The sequence below is a fragment of the Lepidochelys olivacea genome (genome assembly GCF_965140295.1).
Source record: "Lepidochelys olivacea isolate rLepOli2 genome assembly, chromosome: 3".
Taxonomy (NCBI): domain Eukaryota; kingdom Metazoa; phylum Chordata; order Testudines; family Cheloniidae; genus Lepidochelys; species Lepidochelys olivacea.
Window position 1 is genome coordinate 159432566 of NC_140413.1, and position 14638 is coordinate 159447203.

General features: G+C 42.3%; 1 protein-coding gene across 1 annotated transcript in view; it reads left to right on the forward strand.

Annotated features, from left to right (window-relative positions):
* LOC311519074 (uncharacterized protein) overlaps positions 1-6192 on the forward strand; it is a 51017-nt gene extending 44825 nt beyond the window's left edge. Inside the window, exons 2-3 of the transcript XR_014711189.1 lie at positions 4138-4239; positions 5148-6192. The gene's annotated coding sequence lies outside the window, so the exon portion shown is untranslated. The remainder of the gene's footprint in view (positions 1-4137; positions 4240-5147) is intronic.
* The last annotated feature ends 8446 nt before the right edge of the window (positions 6193-14638 follow it).

The following is a 14638-nucleotide window of genomic DNA, read 5'->3' on the forward strand; positions in this document are numbered from 1 at the left end:
TTAAGTGTGGCCCTTGACATCCAGGCAAATTGACAATGCAGCCTGTGATTAAGTACGTTTGGGACTTCCTGCTGTATACCAACGTAGGAACCTGTTACTTTGGAAATGATATGACTAGCATACCAAGTTTTTATGTGCACTCTTTAGTGACAGGCAGGCTAAAAGATGAGAGAGAGATGTCAGAGGCCTCAGTTAATCCCATTGGCTTCCAGCAGGAAGAGAACAGAGATCCAGGTGTGCATCCAGCCACACACAGAACCATTAGATCTCTGAACTATACATGGAGTTTAAACCAGAATGTGAAGATCTGATACTCCATTCTATTCAGATTCTTATACCTCCCACATCACCATAGTAGCTTAGTGCCTTCCGACATGACTAACATTGGTCACATGTGGTTTTGATGCTTGGAATGAGTGAAAGCCTCCCTTTGTCATGTTGTATGCCTATTGCTGTGCTTAACACAAGAGCAGCATGAGACACTAAAGTCAGAGATACAGATTAAGTTCCAATTATCAATGATTTAATTGAAAACCAAACGTAATAAGTACTTCAGAGCAGGAACCGTGTCTACCTCTATGTGGCATGTAGCACAGCAGGACCCTGATTCTGATCAGGGCCTCTAGGTGCTACCGTAACAGAACAAATAATAAAATCTAGGCAGATCAATCTACTATCCTGATGCACAAAATGGCTTTTTGTTATCTGTCTTCTTTCTTGTTTGTAATATTTTCATTACTGCACATTTACTGTTAGTGGCCCCTGGTGGCAAGGTTTACAACTGCAGAATTTATGCTAAATTTTTATTTATAGGTCAAAAGGCCTGGGAATCCCAAATGCTAAAGAAATTTTCTGTTGAACCATTCAGAACATCAGACCTAGGAACCAGAAATACATCATAATTTTTTCCCATCCTTGCTGTAAGTAATGATGCATCAGAGTAAATCCATTCTTTTTAGGATTTGCTTCCTCCAAATTAATGTTAAGGGGTTCTTATACTTCCTTTGCAGATGTTGTTCTCAGTGTTGTAGCAAGGTTAATAATATAGACTCCTTTTCTTGAAAGTTCAGTGTGGATGAAAGGCACCTGAGAAGAGCAGCAAAAATGATTACATGTCTAGAAAACATGACCTGTGAGGGAAGATTGAAAAAATTGAGTTTATTTAGTCTGAAGAAGAGAAGACTGAGGGGAGACATAACAGTTTTCAAGTACATAAAAGGTTGCTACAAGGAGGAGGGAGAAAAATTGTTCTTAATTTCTGAGGATAGGATAAGAAGCAGTGGGCTTAAATTGCAGCAAAGTGGTTTAGGTTGGACATTAAGGAAAACTTCATAACTGTCAGCGTGTTTAAGCACTGGAATAAACAGCATAAGGAGATTGTGGAATCTGCATCACTGGAGGTTTTTAAGAGCAAGTTAAACAAATACCTGTCAGGGATGGTCTAGATAATACTTAGTCCTGCCATGAGTGCAGGGGACTGGACTAGATGTCCTCTTGAGGCAGAGGTGAAAGTAAGCCGGTATGTCCTGGTACAGCATACCAGCAAGAGCCAGTGCACCGTACTGGGGCAGCCCGGCTTCCCCAGGGGACAATTTAAAGGGCCTGGGGCTCCCAGCAGTGGCTGGAGTCCCAGGCCCTTTAAATTGCCTTCAGAGCCCCGCTGCTGGAGCCCTGGGGTAGCGGGGGCTCCAGGGGCTATTTAAAGGGTTGGGGCTCCAGCTGTCTCTGCTGCCCTGGTCCTTTAAATAGCTGCTGGAGACCCACCACTTCCCCAGGGCTCCGGTGGCTATTTAAAGGGCCAGGGTGGTAGAAGAGGGGAGACCCGGGCCCTTTAAATAGCCCCTGGAGCCCCAGGCTGCTACTGCTACCCTGGTGGGGGGGGGGACACTTACCTTACAGGGTGGGCTGGGGCTGGCTCTGACTCCCTCAACCCCGCCCCTTCCACCATAGGCCCCGCCCCTTCCGGGGGCCAGAGCTGTCCCCAGAGTACCAGTAAGTCACTTGACTTACTTTCACCCCTGTCTTGAGGTCCCTTTCTGTCCTACGATTTTATGATTCTATGATTTACAGTTTATTTGTAAGCATTTCCCCAATATTATTCCCTTAATGCTTTTTACTTCATTGTTTTTAGGGACATTGGTGCAGAGCTGCAGGACAGAAAATATGGCCTATGTCAGGCATCATGATACCTATATTGTCACTAGAAAAATCAAGTACAGTCCAAACTTTGGGAAGAATTGTGTATATTTATTTATTATTTCATATGAAAATGAGCTGTCATTTCAGCTGTGCTGATCCTGGGCTTCCCATGGAGCTTTAAATACTAATTTGTTTCTTTTCTCTTTTTCTTTTAAATACAAGAAGAGATTATTATAGGTTATGGAAGTGCCTGTAAAATCTGTTTTTAGATGATCCAAGCCATTTTTAAGTAAAATACACCTATTTGACACTACTCAGCTGTCTAAAATTAATTTTTACATCCTGTGTCTAAACTCTACAAAAGGTACTGGAAAGAGATGTACAGGCTCATCCAACAAGTCTCTTCATATTTCACTTCTGTGATAAGCTCCTGAACCCAGTGTTTCTTATTGAAGTGTTCCATCCGTTCCTATAAGCTGCTGCTGTTATGCTGTGCAGAATCCATTGTCTGATATTAAACTTTTTTCAAGAACCAAATTGTCTCTTGGACTATTGTCTAAGTGTATCTGTTCCAAGGAAAAAAATGCATTAGTGTGTACTGCATTATGTTTTGAGAAATTCTTGAAAAATTGCATAAAGGTTTAAAATTGGGAGATATTGGTATTATTTTTTAGTTGCAAAAGTTGCAGTACACAAGCAGTGTATTCCAATCACTCTTAACCTAATGCCACTATGAAATACCTTTGTGCCCTGACCGCATTTCTAGCAGAGTCTTTCAAATAACTATCAGCAAATCTTTGTATTTGAATTGTAGAAGTAATAAATGAGTAAGGATCTGTGGTTAGAGGATCATCTTGGAATAGACCTTGCTGTAATATGACAAAAAAGTAAAGCAAAAAAGCACTGTTATCAGTATATAATGCAATGTTTTTTTACGTATACCCACATTCCTTCTGAAGTTACTTCCATTCAAACATGAAACTTGGATTCTGATATAATGGACGCAATAGATACGGCTACTTGGATTGTAAACTGTTTAGATCAAAAAACTTTTCATCAAGCTGTCTGAAAATTACTATGCACCTCTTGGCACTATGTACATGATACTGTACTGTAAGAGCCCAATTTTGCTCTGTTATACCAGTGTAAATCCAGACTAACTCCACTGACATTGATTTAATTGAGAGCATAATTTGGTTGTAAGCATTTATGAGGCTTTGTTATGAAACTCAGCAGCACCAGTACTCTTGATTTAGTATATTTACTCTGTTGATGTTCAGTAATACAGTGATATGTGCCAGGAAAAAAAACACTAAAGATCTAGAGAAGCTTAATTTATATCTAAATTAGATGATACTTTATTTTTAGTCTCTTATTCTAGTAGCTATTTCAGCTATTCTATGCCAAACGGGGGATTTACAGAAATTGGATGAACTGAGACAATTTGCATGTTTGACAAAAATGTCTGTTGCACTGCTGGCACGTTAGCAATAATGCAGAGAAATCAACAGGCTGCAGCTTGTAACAGGAAATGAATGATCTAAAGTACAGAAACCACAGCATTGAGTCAGTTATTGGTGTGCACTGGCAATCAAGCTTTCATTTGCTACAGCTAGAAAACCCTGAGTGTGCCACAGACATGTCAGGTTGTATATTGGTAATAAGAACAGAAAGAGGTTAAGAAAACAACTGCAGATCCATATGCAGTGTGGTCAGCAAGTCTCTTCATATGGCAGAATTTCAGTAATCCCTGACAAATGTCCAGTTTACCTCTTTATACTTTCAGCCTTCTGATGCTAGAACAGTGGTCCAATTATGTGTTTCTTTTCCCTCTGGATTAAGATAGTGCCCTTTTCCAAAAAATATACATACACGCTTGTCCATAGAGAGAGACAGAATCAATGTGGTAGTCTGTTTTCTTCTCTGACTATATCCCAGTCTTGCCACTGCCAGGTCAATAATTGCCATTTCATAACTTGCATAATTATTTCTCCACAGGCAACCATAACTGCTAATGATGCCACATTAATTCTGTCAGCCTATAAAAGCCGATCACTACATCAGTTAGCTTCTATACAGTATATCTACAATAAGAGCAAGGTAGGTCAGAGCATTCTTAGGGCTGTTTCTTAGAAACACTAATCACTGCTGTTCTCTTAGTGTCAGTTGCATAATAACTAACCCTATTAGACCCTTAAAGTCTTGAATGTTCTTTCATCAAAAGCACATCCTTGTTTTTCACACTGTATAACTTCTAATTTGTGTGTTTCACCCAAATCTCAACAGAATCTGCTCCCTGAATGCCCTTGAGGTTGTTATTTCTGTGAACTCTCTCCAGTTGAAGAATTTCCTTTTCCACTTGCTCAGGACATAGTGTTGCAACTATAATGAGAGGCCACTTCCTGATGAAAGGATGGATCCTGTTAGCACAGTTTCTCTGATTTGCAGGGGGAAACAATCTATTCAGTCTTGTGCAATATTCCAAACTGAGAGCAAATCCCACAAGCACAAAATAAACCCTTTCTATGCTATTCAGTGTCTTCGTGTGAATTACGAACTCTGCCTACCAACAAACAATAAATCTTATGATAGTCTAAATTAAAGACAAAATGGGACTGGAGTTATCATGAGAAAAATAATAAAATCTTTTAGCACCATACTCTGAAATTAAATACTTTTAGAGAGAGAAACAAATCTTTTTCTCATGGTTCCATTCCTGAAATTCAGTTTGTGGAGCTATAATAATAACATTGCTTATGCACAAATGCTATTTTACAGTAAATATTCTGTACTTGTCATGGATGCTCTTAACTTTTTTGCTGTAAAATATCTTTAGCAGCAGGCACAGACCTCAAAATGGGCAACAAATGTGTGGACAAAGTGGTAAGTCAAGAATGTTGACTTCAATTATTTATTTTTGAATAGATTTGGGAAGGGAGAACAGGATGAGGATGGCTAGGTGATTGCAGTCTCAAAATCTTTTTTTTCTTTTTTTCTTTTTTTTTAAGGTAACTGGTGCTGTTTGAGCAAACGTCTAGCAAGTTGCACCCAGTCGGAGTGGATGGGTTGTGCAAGGGCTGAAAAATGGAATCCTAACCAGGGCAGAGGATGGCTGTAGCTATTACTACAGGACATGAGGAGGGGTAGCAAACATAAGTGTGTAGAGATCACACCTCCTTGCTCCCAAAACACACCCATGGTCCAGTATGGAGAGCTGCTACACAGCGCTGCTCCATGATGCAAAGGGTTTTGTGGCCCATGGGGCTAGCCTGCTAGCTTGCTATATTATATAATCTGTTTTCTTTATTGGTTTGATTATTATTCTCTTGGATTATGTTTTGTACTGAATAATTCCAGTACAAATTTCTTCATTATCCTTGGCTGTAACTCAAGGAACGTACAGGCCTGTATCCTGTATGATTATCTAGAGAAATTTAGCATAAGTGTTTGTAACCTTTGGCATAGACTAATGGCCTAGTGGTTACCTCTTTTGACTTTGGGGAACTGAACAGAAAACTGAATGTGTTCACCAAAATTCTGGAAAATACCGGTAACCACGAGGTTCTGCATACCACTGAACATGGAAGTAATGATCTAGGCCAAAGCTAATGGTTTTGAGGATGAGATAATTGATATTAATATAGATGAATATGCTAGCCTATACAGTAAGTGTACCCAAAGATTTATCTGGGTGGAAGGTTGGGCATTGATGTGAATTTTCAGGACAGTGTCAGGACCTTATAAGAGGGCAAACCACCATAAGGAGGGGTCATTCCTTCTCATAGTTATCTTCTGTTAAGCTATCAGCTTAGCATCTGCAGTATAGATGACCTCCTGAGGTTCCTTCCAACCCTGATATTCTATGATTCTATAGCTTAGCTATTCAACACTTGAACCTGATCTCTACCAGTTTGGGATTGAAGAGCCTGGAGCATCAAACTCATTCGGCCAGAGACGAGGCTGGTCCTCTGTCTCCCACAACCAGGTGTCCAAGGAAGGGCGCAAGTATGCTAGTTTAAGTAGCCTCTTATAAAAGGGATGTTACCACCAGGGACTATAGAGCTGTATTACTTTTTTGTGGCTCTGTGGTTTGTAACTTTGGTTACTCTCTTGTTGATTTTAATAAAGATCTTGAAAATTTGGTTTTGTCCCCACACATGCCGAGGGTCCATACAAGATATTGTACTCCCTATGTTCTCTAATTCTATAGCCTGAATCTGGGACAAGAACCTAGGTATTTTCTGGTCAGATCATTGGTGAGCCATAATAAATTAGCACTATAAATTCAGGTCAACTGTGTTCACTTGCATAGTGGAAACTGCTGTACTTTAGGCCCTATATAGAGCTGTACAAGACGTATTTATACAGCACCCAAGTTGGCTAGGCCCTTAAAAAATTATTGGGAAGACAGGTCCAAGCCTTCCTTCAACAATTTGCAATCTCAACACATACAAGACAGTGGACTAATGGAGAAAAGGGATACACCATAGCAGCAAAGGATGAATGATGTTTTATCCTTGTCTTGTTTCAGATAATAATTTCACGATTGTCTGCTCCTTAACCTAACAAGTATAATGGCTATACCCACTGCTTTAGTGTGGGAGATCTGGACAGTCTCTGAGACTTATTTCTTTAAGAGTGAACTCAATAGGATGTGATAGAAGTCCAGTCATCTAAAACTGGACGAAGTGCTCCTGAGATAGTGGGCAGGAATAATTCCCCATTGGCAAGGGAGTAGACTGTGTGTGACTTGTCATTTGCCATCTCTGATATTCATGAAATTAACACTAATCCCACACATATTTATCTAATTTTTTTAATAACTTGAAGGGTGGTGGAGTAGGGGAAAGGTATATTGATTAGCCCACACAGCACTCTCTATTTTTAACTTCTTGTCTTTTTTCATTAGAAGAAGGAGCTGGAGGGTTTATAGAGCAGTTTCTGTATACAAGGCATTATAAATCCTAAATCAAAAAGTGTTTCATTTGTAATGCAGTAAATCAGGAGGCAAATGCCAAAGCCATAACAATACTTGTTTGTTCTCTGCTTAAGTCAAACTCGGACTCCTCAAACCATCAGCAGTATCATGTGAGTGACGTTTTGAGTGTATCATTACTTTGTATTTTTGCAGAGACAGCAACATAATTCATCATAATCCCTTTCACTCTGACTTGTGGTGGTTTACTTCAGAAGAATAGAAGGCAAAGAGCTCAACTTAAGTATATGCACAATCTTAATGGCAGTAGCTGTTTTCTTTGGGGCATGGTATACAAGGCCAGAAGGGACCACTCTGGTTAATTACCCTGACAGGTAAAAATGTACAACTTATTTCTAGTCTGAATTGTCTAGCTTCAACTTCCAGTCGTGTTATACTTGGATCATGTCTTAGTTTTCTCTGTTAGACTAAAGAGCCCATTACTGAATATTTGTAGATGCACATAGATGTAATCAATACAGGAAAGACTGTTGTAATTGAAAGAACTGGTTATGAAGAAAGCAAGCACAGTGATGTGCTGAATTAGCTCCAGCATATCTGTTTGACTGAAGAAAACAAAGAACTTCAGGCCAGATCCACAGAGAGACTTAGGATGCCTAAACCCCATTTTAAGTCTCCCAAATCCCAGTTTTAGGCACCACTGCACGCCACAAAACTCCTGCTTGGCTGCCACCTAACCCTATAGGTGCCTAAACTCACTCAGCCTAAATTTCCACTGTAAAAGCTCCCTAGGCGCCTAAGATGCTACCTCAGTCTATGTGTCTGGTCACCTATCTCCCTTGAGGGGGTGGGGCACAGTGTTCCCTCTAATTTTTTATATCTGTGTGCGGAATTAATTTTGTTATGTGCACCACTATGGAGGGGATATGTGACACCTCCATAGTGGAGCACATAACAAAATTCATGTGGTGGGAGGGGGCTCAGGGCTGGGGCAGAGGGTTGGGATGTGGGGGGATGAGGCTCTGGCTGGGGGTGTGGGCTTTGGGGTGGGGCTGGGGATGAGGGGTTTGGGGTGCGGGAGGGTGCTCAGGGCTGGGGCAGAGGGTTGGGATGTGGGGGGCTCTGGGGTGGGGCCAGGGATGAGGGGTTTGGGGTGCAGACTGCCCTGGGGCTGCAGTGGGACAAGAGAGGGCTGGGGGGAGTCATCTCGCTGCAGCAGCTCAGGGCTGGAGGAGAGGCGCCTCTCCCCGGCTGTGGCAGCTCCGTCGGGGCTGGGCTGGGACAGTCTGAGAGAGGGGCTCCTCTCCCCAACTGTGGCAGGTCTGCGCTGGGGCCAGCGGGGAGGGGCACCTCTCCCTGCCCCAGCCCAGAGTCCCTGCATGGGGCTTAATAGGCAGCTGCGCAGCCAGGCAGCTTAGAGGGAACTTAGGTGGGGGGTTGCCTGCCTTTGCAGCGTGTGGGTGCAGGTCACTTGCCAGAATTATCTGGGTATATCTCATTTAATCATATCTCTGCTCTTGCAGGGTCCTCGGGCAGGGGCACTGGAACAGGGGAACCCAGAGAGTCATGGCCCCTCTACTTTTTACTGGCTGTGAGGGCAAATGATGGGGGTGAGGGGCGGAAAAGAGTGAGCGGGGGAGGTGTCTTGGGGTGAAGAGGCAGTGTGGGGTGGGGTCTTGAGGGACGGGGTGGCACAAGTGTGAGGGCTTGGGGAGAAGGGGCGGTGTGAGGGCAGGGTCTAGGGGAAATGGCCAGGGCAGGGGGTGGGGACACGGTTTGAGTGCTGGTGGCCCCCTCACTTTTAGGGACCTTCCGTCACTCCTGCCTCAGGCACTGATGCAACTCAGTCCCTCCTATGCTCTGCTTGTGGGATCTATCTAGTTCAGGGGCTCTCAAACTTCATTACATCGCCTTCTGACAACAAAAATTGCCTCACAACCTCAGGAGGAAGGACCAAAGCCCAAGTCTCACCTAACTCTGGGCAGGGGGGCCAAAGCTGAAGCTTGAGGGCTTCAGCCCCAAGCAGGGGGCCTACAGCCTGAGCCCTGCCTCCCATGGCTGAAGCCCTTGGGCTTTGGCTTCAGCCCTGGGCAGTGAGGCTCAGGCTTCAACCCTGGGCTCCAGCAAGTCAAAGTCAGCCCTGGCGACCCCATTCAAAGGGGGTCACAACCCACAGTTTGAGAACCACTGATCTAGTCTCCTGAGGGCTGTAATATTTTGGTCTAATTTCAGTTGTCAGGTGATGATGATGTCTTGTGGTGTACAGGAGGTCTGGCTAGATGACCTGCTGTCCCTCCTGGCCTTTAACTCTATGCCTAAGTCCCTGTGCAAACCTGAAACCACTTCTCCATCTTCCCTGTGGGGCCTGATCTGGTAGCCATGCTCTGAGCATGCCTAATGCCATACAAAATGGCTGGAGAAAAGAAAGCAAGTCTGTTAGCTGAGTGGTTAGAGTACTCCAGGGGGATGTGGGAGATCCTGGTTCAATTCCCCCTTGGTCTGTGGAGAAGGGCTTTGAAGAGGGGCTTTCCATTTCTCAGCTGAGTGGGCTAACCACTGGACTATGGGATAGTCTGATGTGGGACTCTCTTTCTTGTTGAAGCCATTTCACAATAATTAAATTGGTCTGGGGACAGAAAGAGGATCACTCGAGTCCAGTGGTTAGGGCACTCACATGGAACCCCTGTTCAAATCCCTTCTCCTCCTTGGTCAGGGTAGAGAATCAAAACAGGGTTTCCCACAGCCTGGCTGAATACCCTAACCACTAGGCTAAAGGTTATAAAGGAGGGCCTCATTCCCCCCAACCCTCTGGCCATTTTGTGTGGAGTTCAGTAGGCACTAACTCATTCTCACAAGAAAAGGCTTAGGTACCTAAGCTGCCTGCCTCCAGGAGAGGTTCCTGGCTATGTCTAGGCTGCAGGGAGGTGCCTAATTCCATGGGAGAGGAGGGGCTTAGGACACACACCTCTTGTTTGGTATGTTTCATTGGCTAGCTTGGATGGCTCCCCACATAGCATGCTGGGTTTTGTGGATCTGATTCTTTTTATAGGGAGCCTATGTGCCTAATCAGGCTTTGTGAATCCTCTTGTTGTTCCAGTGATTTTCTAGTCACCTGAAAGTTAGGCATTGCAACACAGAGTTGCAATACCAAAATCCCTTTGTGGGGCTGGACCTTCCTGTATGAAGCATCAACACACTAAGCAGATACCTATTATCAGTATAGTCTCTTTTCTCTTTTCTGGGCTCTAGGAATGGTCCTAAAATGACCTTTTACAATGGTGAGCCAAAATCCTTGATATGAAGAGTCTTCAACTTTCAGAAAGCATCAAAATCCAGATTGGAATTTCGAGGCTGACCTGTTTCTCTAGCTAAACTGAAACACTGGATCCAATCTCTCAAGCTTGAGGGGTGGGGGCAGGGAGTGTATGTGCATATGCATGCACACAGGGAGTTCAGAATCTGAACACATCCACATTTTGCAGCTCAGGCTGATGTCTAATGCGAAATTTGTAATACATTAGTCATTGAAAGGCACAGTCTGCTGAAATGGGCTGTGTATTCCAGGTAGCCCATATGGGGAGGCACAGAAAATTCTGGAATGAAAAGCCCTCTCTCTCTTTTCAAACAAAAGAACGTGATATCCAGTAAACCTGGGACAAAGTTTAAGCAAAGCTGCTGTTTAAATTGTAATGGATTTCGGGAACTAACCTTACAGGAAATCTATATTTATCTATGTGAACACCAGATAAGAATTCCTCAACCGGGTGGGCAAAAGCCCATTTTTTCTGTCTAGGCACCCAGCAGGACAATTATTAGAATATACAGAGATATTTGGACAAATCAGCTGCTATTTTAAAATATTACCACTGTTTTGTGTATCTAAACCTACAGCTTCAAAGAACCTTGGAAATATAAGGGAGAAAGGGTTGGCTAAGGCAGCAAAAAGGTGTCTAGCCAGATTCTGCCTTCCCTTCTGCCCCACCAAAACACCCAGGTACATTATTAACAAGTTAATGAAAAATCAGTTCAGGTCTTCTAAGCAAGATGGGCACACAACACTTCACCTAGTGTGAAATAAATTAATTTGACAGTCTGATCCTAGGGAACACAAAGTCTTGGATTCAGTTGCCAGTTCTGATTTCTCATCTGACATTCCTAATCTAATGGGAGTAAACACGTGCAGCTGAAAACCATCTAGGCATTTTAATTGTTATAGACTACAAGCTACTAGCCTACTTGTGTGGAGCACTGAAATGCACTTGTGTGGATGTGTCAGCCATGTGTGCATGTGCCCTTCACCACAACCTTCCAGAGAGATTCAGGGGAGGAGGATGGAAAAGAATAAATGAAAAGTATGGTTTGGCAGGGGTTAGAATGAAGGAAAGGGGAGAAATGATGATAACTTGTTTGTCTTTCTTTCCCCTTTTTTTTTTAAATTGCAAGGGAATCGCTGTAAAACTATCCATTGTAGAAGACACTATTTTTCTTGCTTCTAAAACATAGGCCTTGTCTAAAATGAGGATTTGCCCCAGTTACATCCATTAGTAGCCAGCCACCAACATAACTGCATCTGTGTAAATGTCGAGCGTAGACAGACAGAGCCACTATTTGCACTAGTGGAGCTTCACCTGGTTTTATTCAGGAGTAAATTTCAGTAGTGTAAATAGCGGCTTTGCCTCTGTACGCTTTAGGATTATACCAGTGCAGCTACATGGGTGGATATAATTGGAGCAAATCCCTAGCGCAGACAAGGCCTTAAAGCCTTTTTCTCCTACACTGTTAATATTCCTGTGTCTAAAGTCACAAAGCTAATAGGTGGATCCATACAGATGTTTTAATGACCTATCATAAGTCTAATTGCTTTTGCCCCAGTCCCATAAAAGTGAGTCTTCATTAACTTGCCAAGTCTTTGTTCATTTTTCCATCCATATTTTTAATTGAAATTATTTAGTATCACACACACAAAAGAAACTCTCCCGTTAGATTAAGCTGAAATGGTTCTATAGTTATGAGATTGGCCTTTACATGAAAAAACTTTACTCCAGGCCAAACTGGAACAAAAAATATTTTTTTAAATTAAAATCACAAACCTATTTATTTTACTGGTTGCTTTCTGTTTTCTCTGTGTTGCTGCTGGAGATGGTTGAATAATGCTTCCAGTTCCCCTTTCTACCTGTTCTTGTAGCAGGTTAACACATGAGACTATGGTATAAAAACAGAAGTAGGCTCAAGGCATAAAAATGGAGACAGAGTTTTTCCTTGGGTCCATCTCTAGTAAAGAATTGTCCTTTTATTGACAGGGAGATAATCTTACCAGATACATATCTTCAGTCTCCAGCTCTTATGATTTTAGATTTCCCATCCCTTCCACTTTTACAGTTATGATCCCAAATATACTATATCATCTGCTCAAAGTGACTAATGGTTTCAAGTCGCAACCACTCTAGACATCTTAAATTAGAAGCAGATTTGTTTATTTTAATGTGCTGATCCCAATGCCATGCTGCAATGCTCCATCTTCCTTGTGATTGGCTGTACTTTCAGAAGCCAGCCAATCATTTTTGCAATGCAGGTTTAGCATTGATTATATACTAGTAAAGCGTATTCAATCTCAATAGTACAAGAGGTGGGATCTATCAGGAGTGGAACATGGATCCAAAGCCCTGCCCTGCTCTGCTCCTCTTCTGGTTCAATAGGTAACAAATGTACTTGGCTATCCTGCAGTGGAGTTGTAATCCTGTGTTAATTGCAACAATTTGTGCCCATAGAAATGGCAAAGATGTCACAGCTTCTGAAGGACTGAGGAGCTGGGCTGAAAATTTTATTTAAAAAATTATGTCTTGCATCATTAGCAAAAAGGACAAGCAAAGCTGAAAAGTGGCTGAATTAAGGAAAAGATTTTAAATATAGTAAGAAAGTCACTCTCTAAGACCCAGAAATCTAAAACTGCATAAGTCAGGTTCTTAAGAATTTTGGACTGCAAGAGTTCTGCCTTGGGGTATACATGCTGCAGTTAGAGTTTGGTCTCTGGCTTCAGTATGTTACATTTTTTGGTTCTGCCTGTCAGTGTACTTAAGCATTCCCATAAGGAAGCGAGACTGATCTTTTTATCCTGCTACATAAAGTGGGGGAAATGCTGTTACATTTATGTCATTGTGTTTTACTCAGCAAATCTTGTTTGCCAGGAACTCTTCCCAAGCTGTAACAAGCTACCTGACTCCAGAACGTGAGAGGAATACCTGTGAACAGAAATATGCGACAAAGATCAAACATTACATTAATGAGCCTTTTCTCACCCCATCCCCCACAAGCTGTCTTGATGATTTCCTTTACATCCAGCTCGGACTACACACCATTGCTGTCCTGACAATAGCCTTTGTGTTTCACTCTCACATTCTCGCCCAACACTGTGTATTATTACTCCTGATGTAGCATCTGCCCTTCCACTCCGGCACTTCTCAACAAAGTCTAACAATCATATTGACTTGTGGTACATTTTGTAATTGAAAAGAGGGGCTGATGCATCAACTGCTATAGGTCTCAAATAGTAACTTTATTGTGCCTTAAAGCTCAATTCTACCCCTCAAAGAAATCTTTGGAGAATGGTGGGGCCCTCATCCTGCAAAAGAAAGTCAGTGCAAGTTGTTGGTGCTCAGTAAATTTCAGGATTTTTGGTCATAAATAAGGAAATTGTGTGGGGTGGTGCTGACATGTTCACAGTAAAGTAACTTTGCTCAATCCCACTTGTGCTGCAACGGTAAGAAGAAACAAAACAACAAGATGGCTAAAAGCACAAAGGCTAATGGGAGTGGAGAGACGCAAGTGGGCAAACAGAAATATCAAGTTTTTGTTTAATTTTGAAAAAGCCTGAGTTAGGTAGAGCAGCTAAGGAGTGGGAGTGGAACAGTGAGAGGCAAACAAATATTTTTAAACAAAGAAATGCAGCTCTTCTGACAGAGGAAATTTATAGAACTTGAGAAACTTCAAAAGCCTGCTGGAGCTGTGTACAGGAAGAGGAAATACTAGCTCTGAATGTGAAAGCAACACTCACTTTCAAATGTAAACCATGGGTCTTCTGCTTGATTGGCTCTGTGTGTAGCTTGGTGCTCTATAAAGGGTCTTTATTTAAATTTAAACATTATACAAGAATACTTTTTGAAAATACCCTGTGTCATTGCTGAAATACTATTTATGTAAATGTACTGTTTGTTCTGTGTATTTCTAAGATGCTCATCACTTTTGTATCTTGGTTCTAACTGCCACTCAAAATTGCAGAGATACAAAAGGGAAAATGTAATGTTGCTTAACCCTACAATGGGGCCACAGCAGCAGTCTGTCTGACTTTTTAAAGTACTTGAAGATGCCTTGAGTATGAAGGGTGCTATGAAACCTCTAGCGTACATGAACAACTAAGGGTCTATTCTTTGGCTCCAAGCCATAGTCAACCTATAAAGGTAAATAGACTCTGAGCCAGAATGCCTGTTGACAAGAGAGTAGGCATTAAGCATAAGCCGGAAACATCTTTGTTTTCATGCAAGAGTGTTTGGCTCTGAGGGTGTTTTT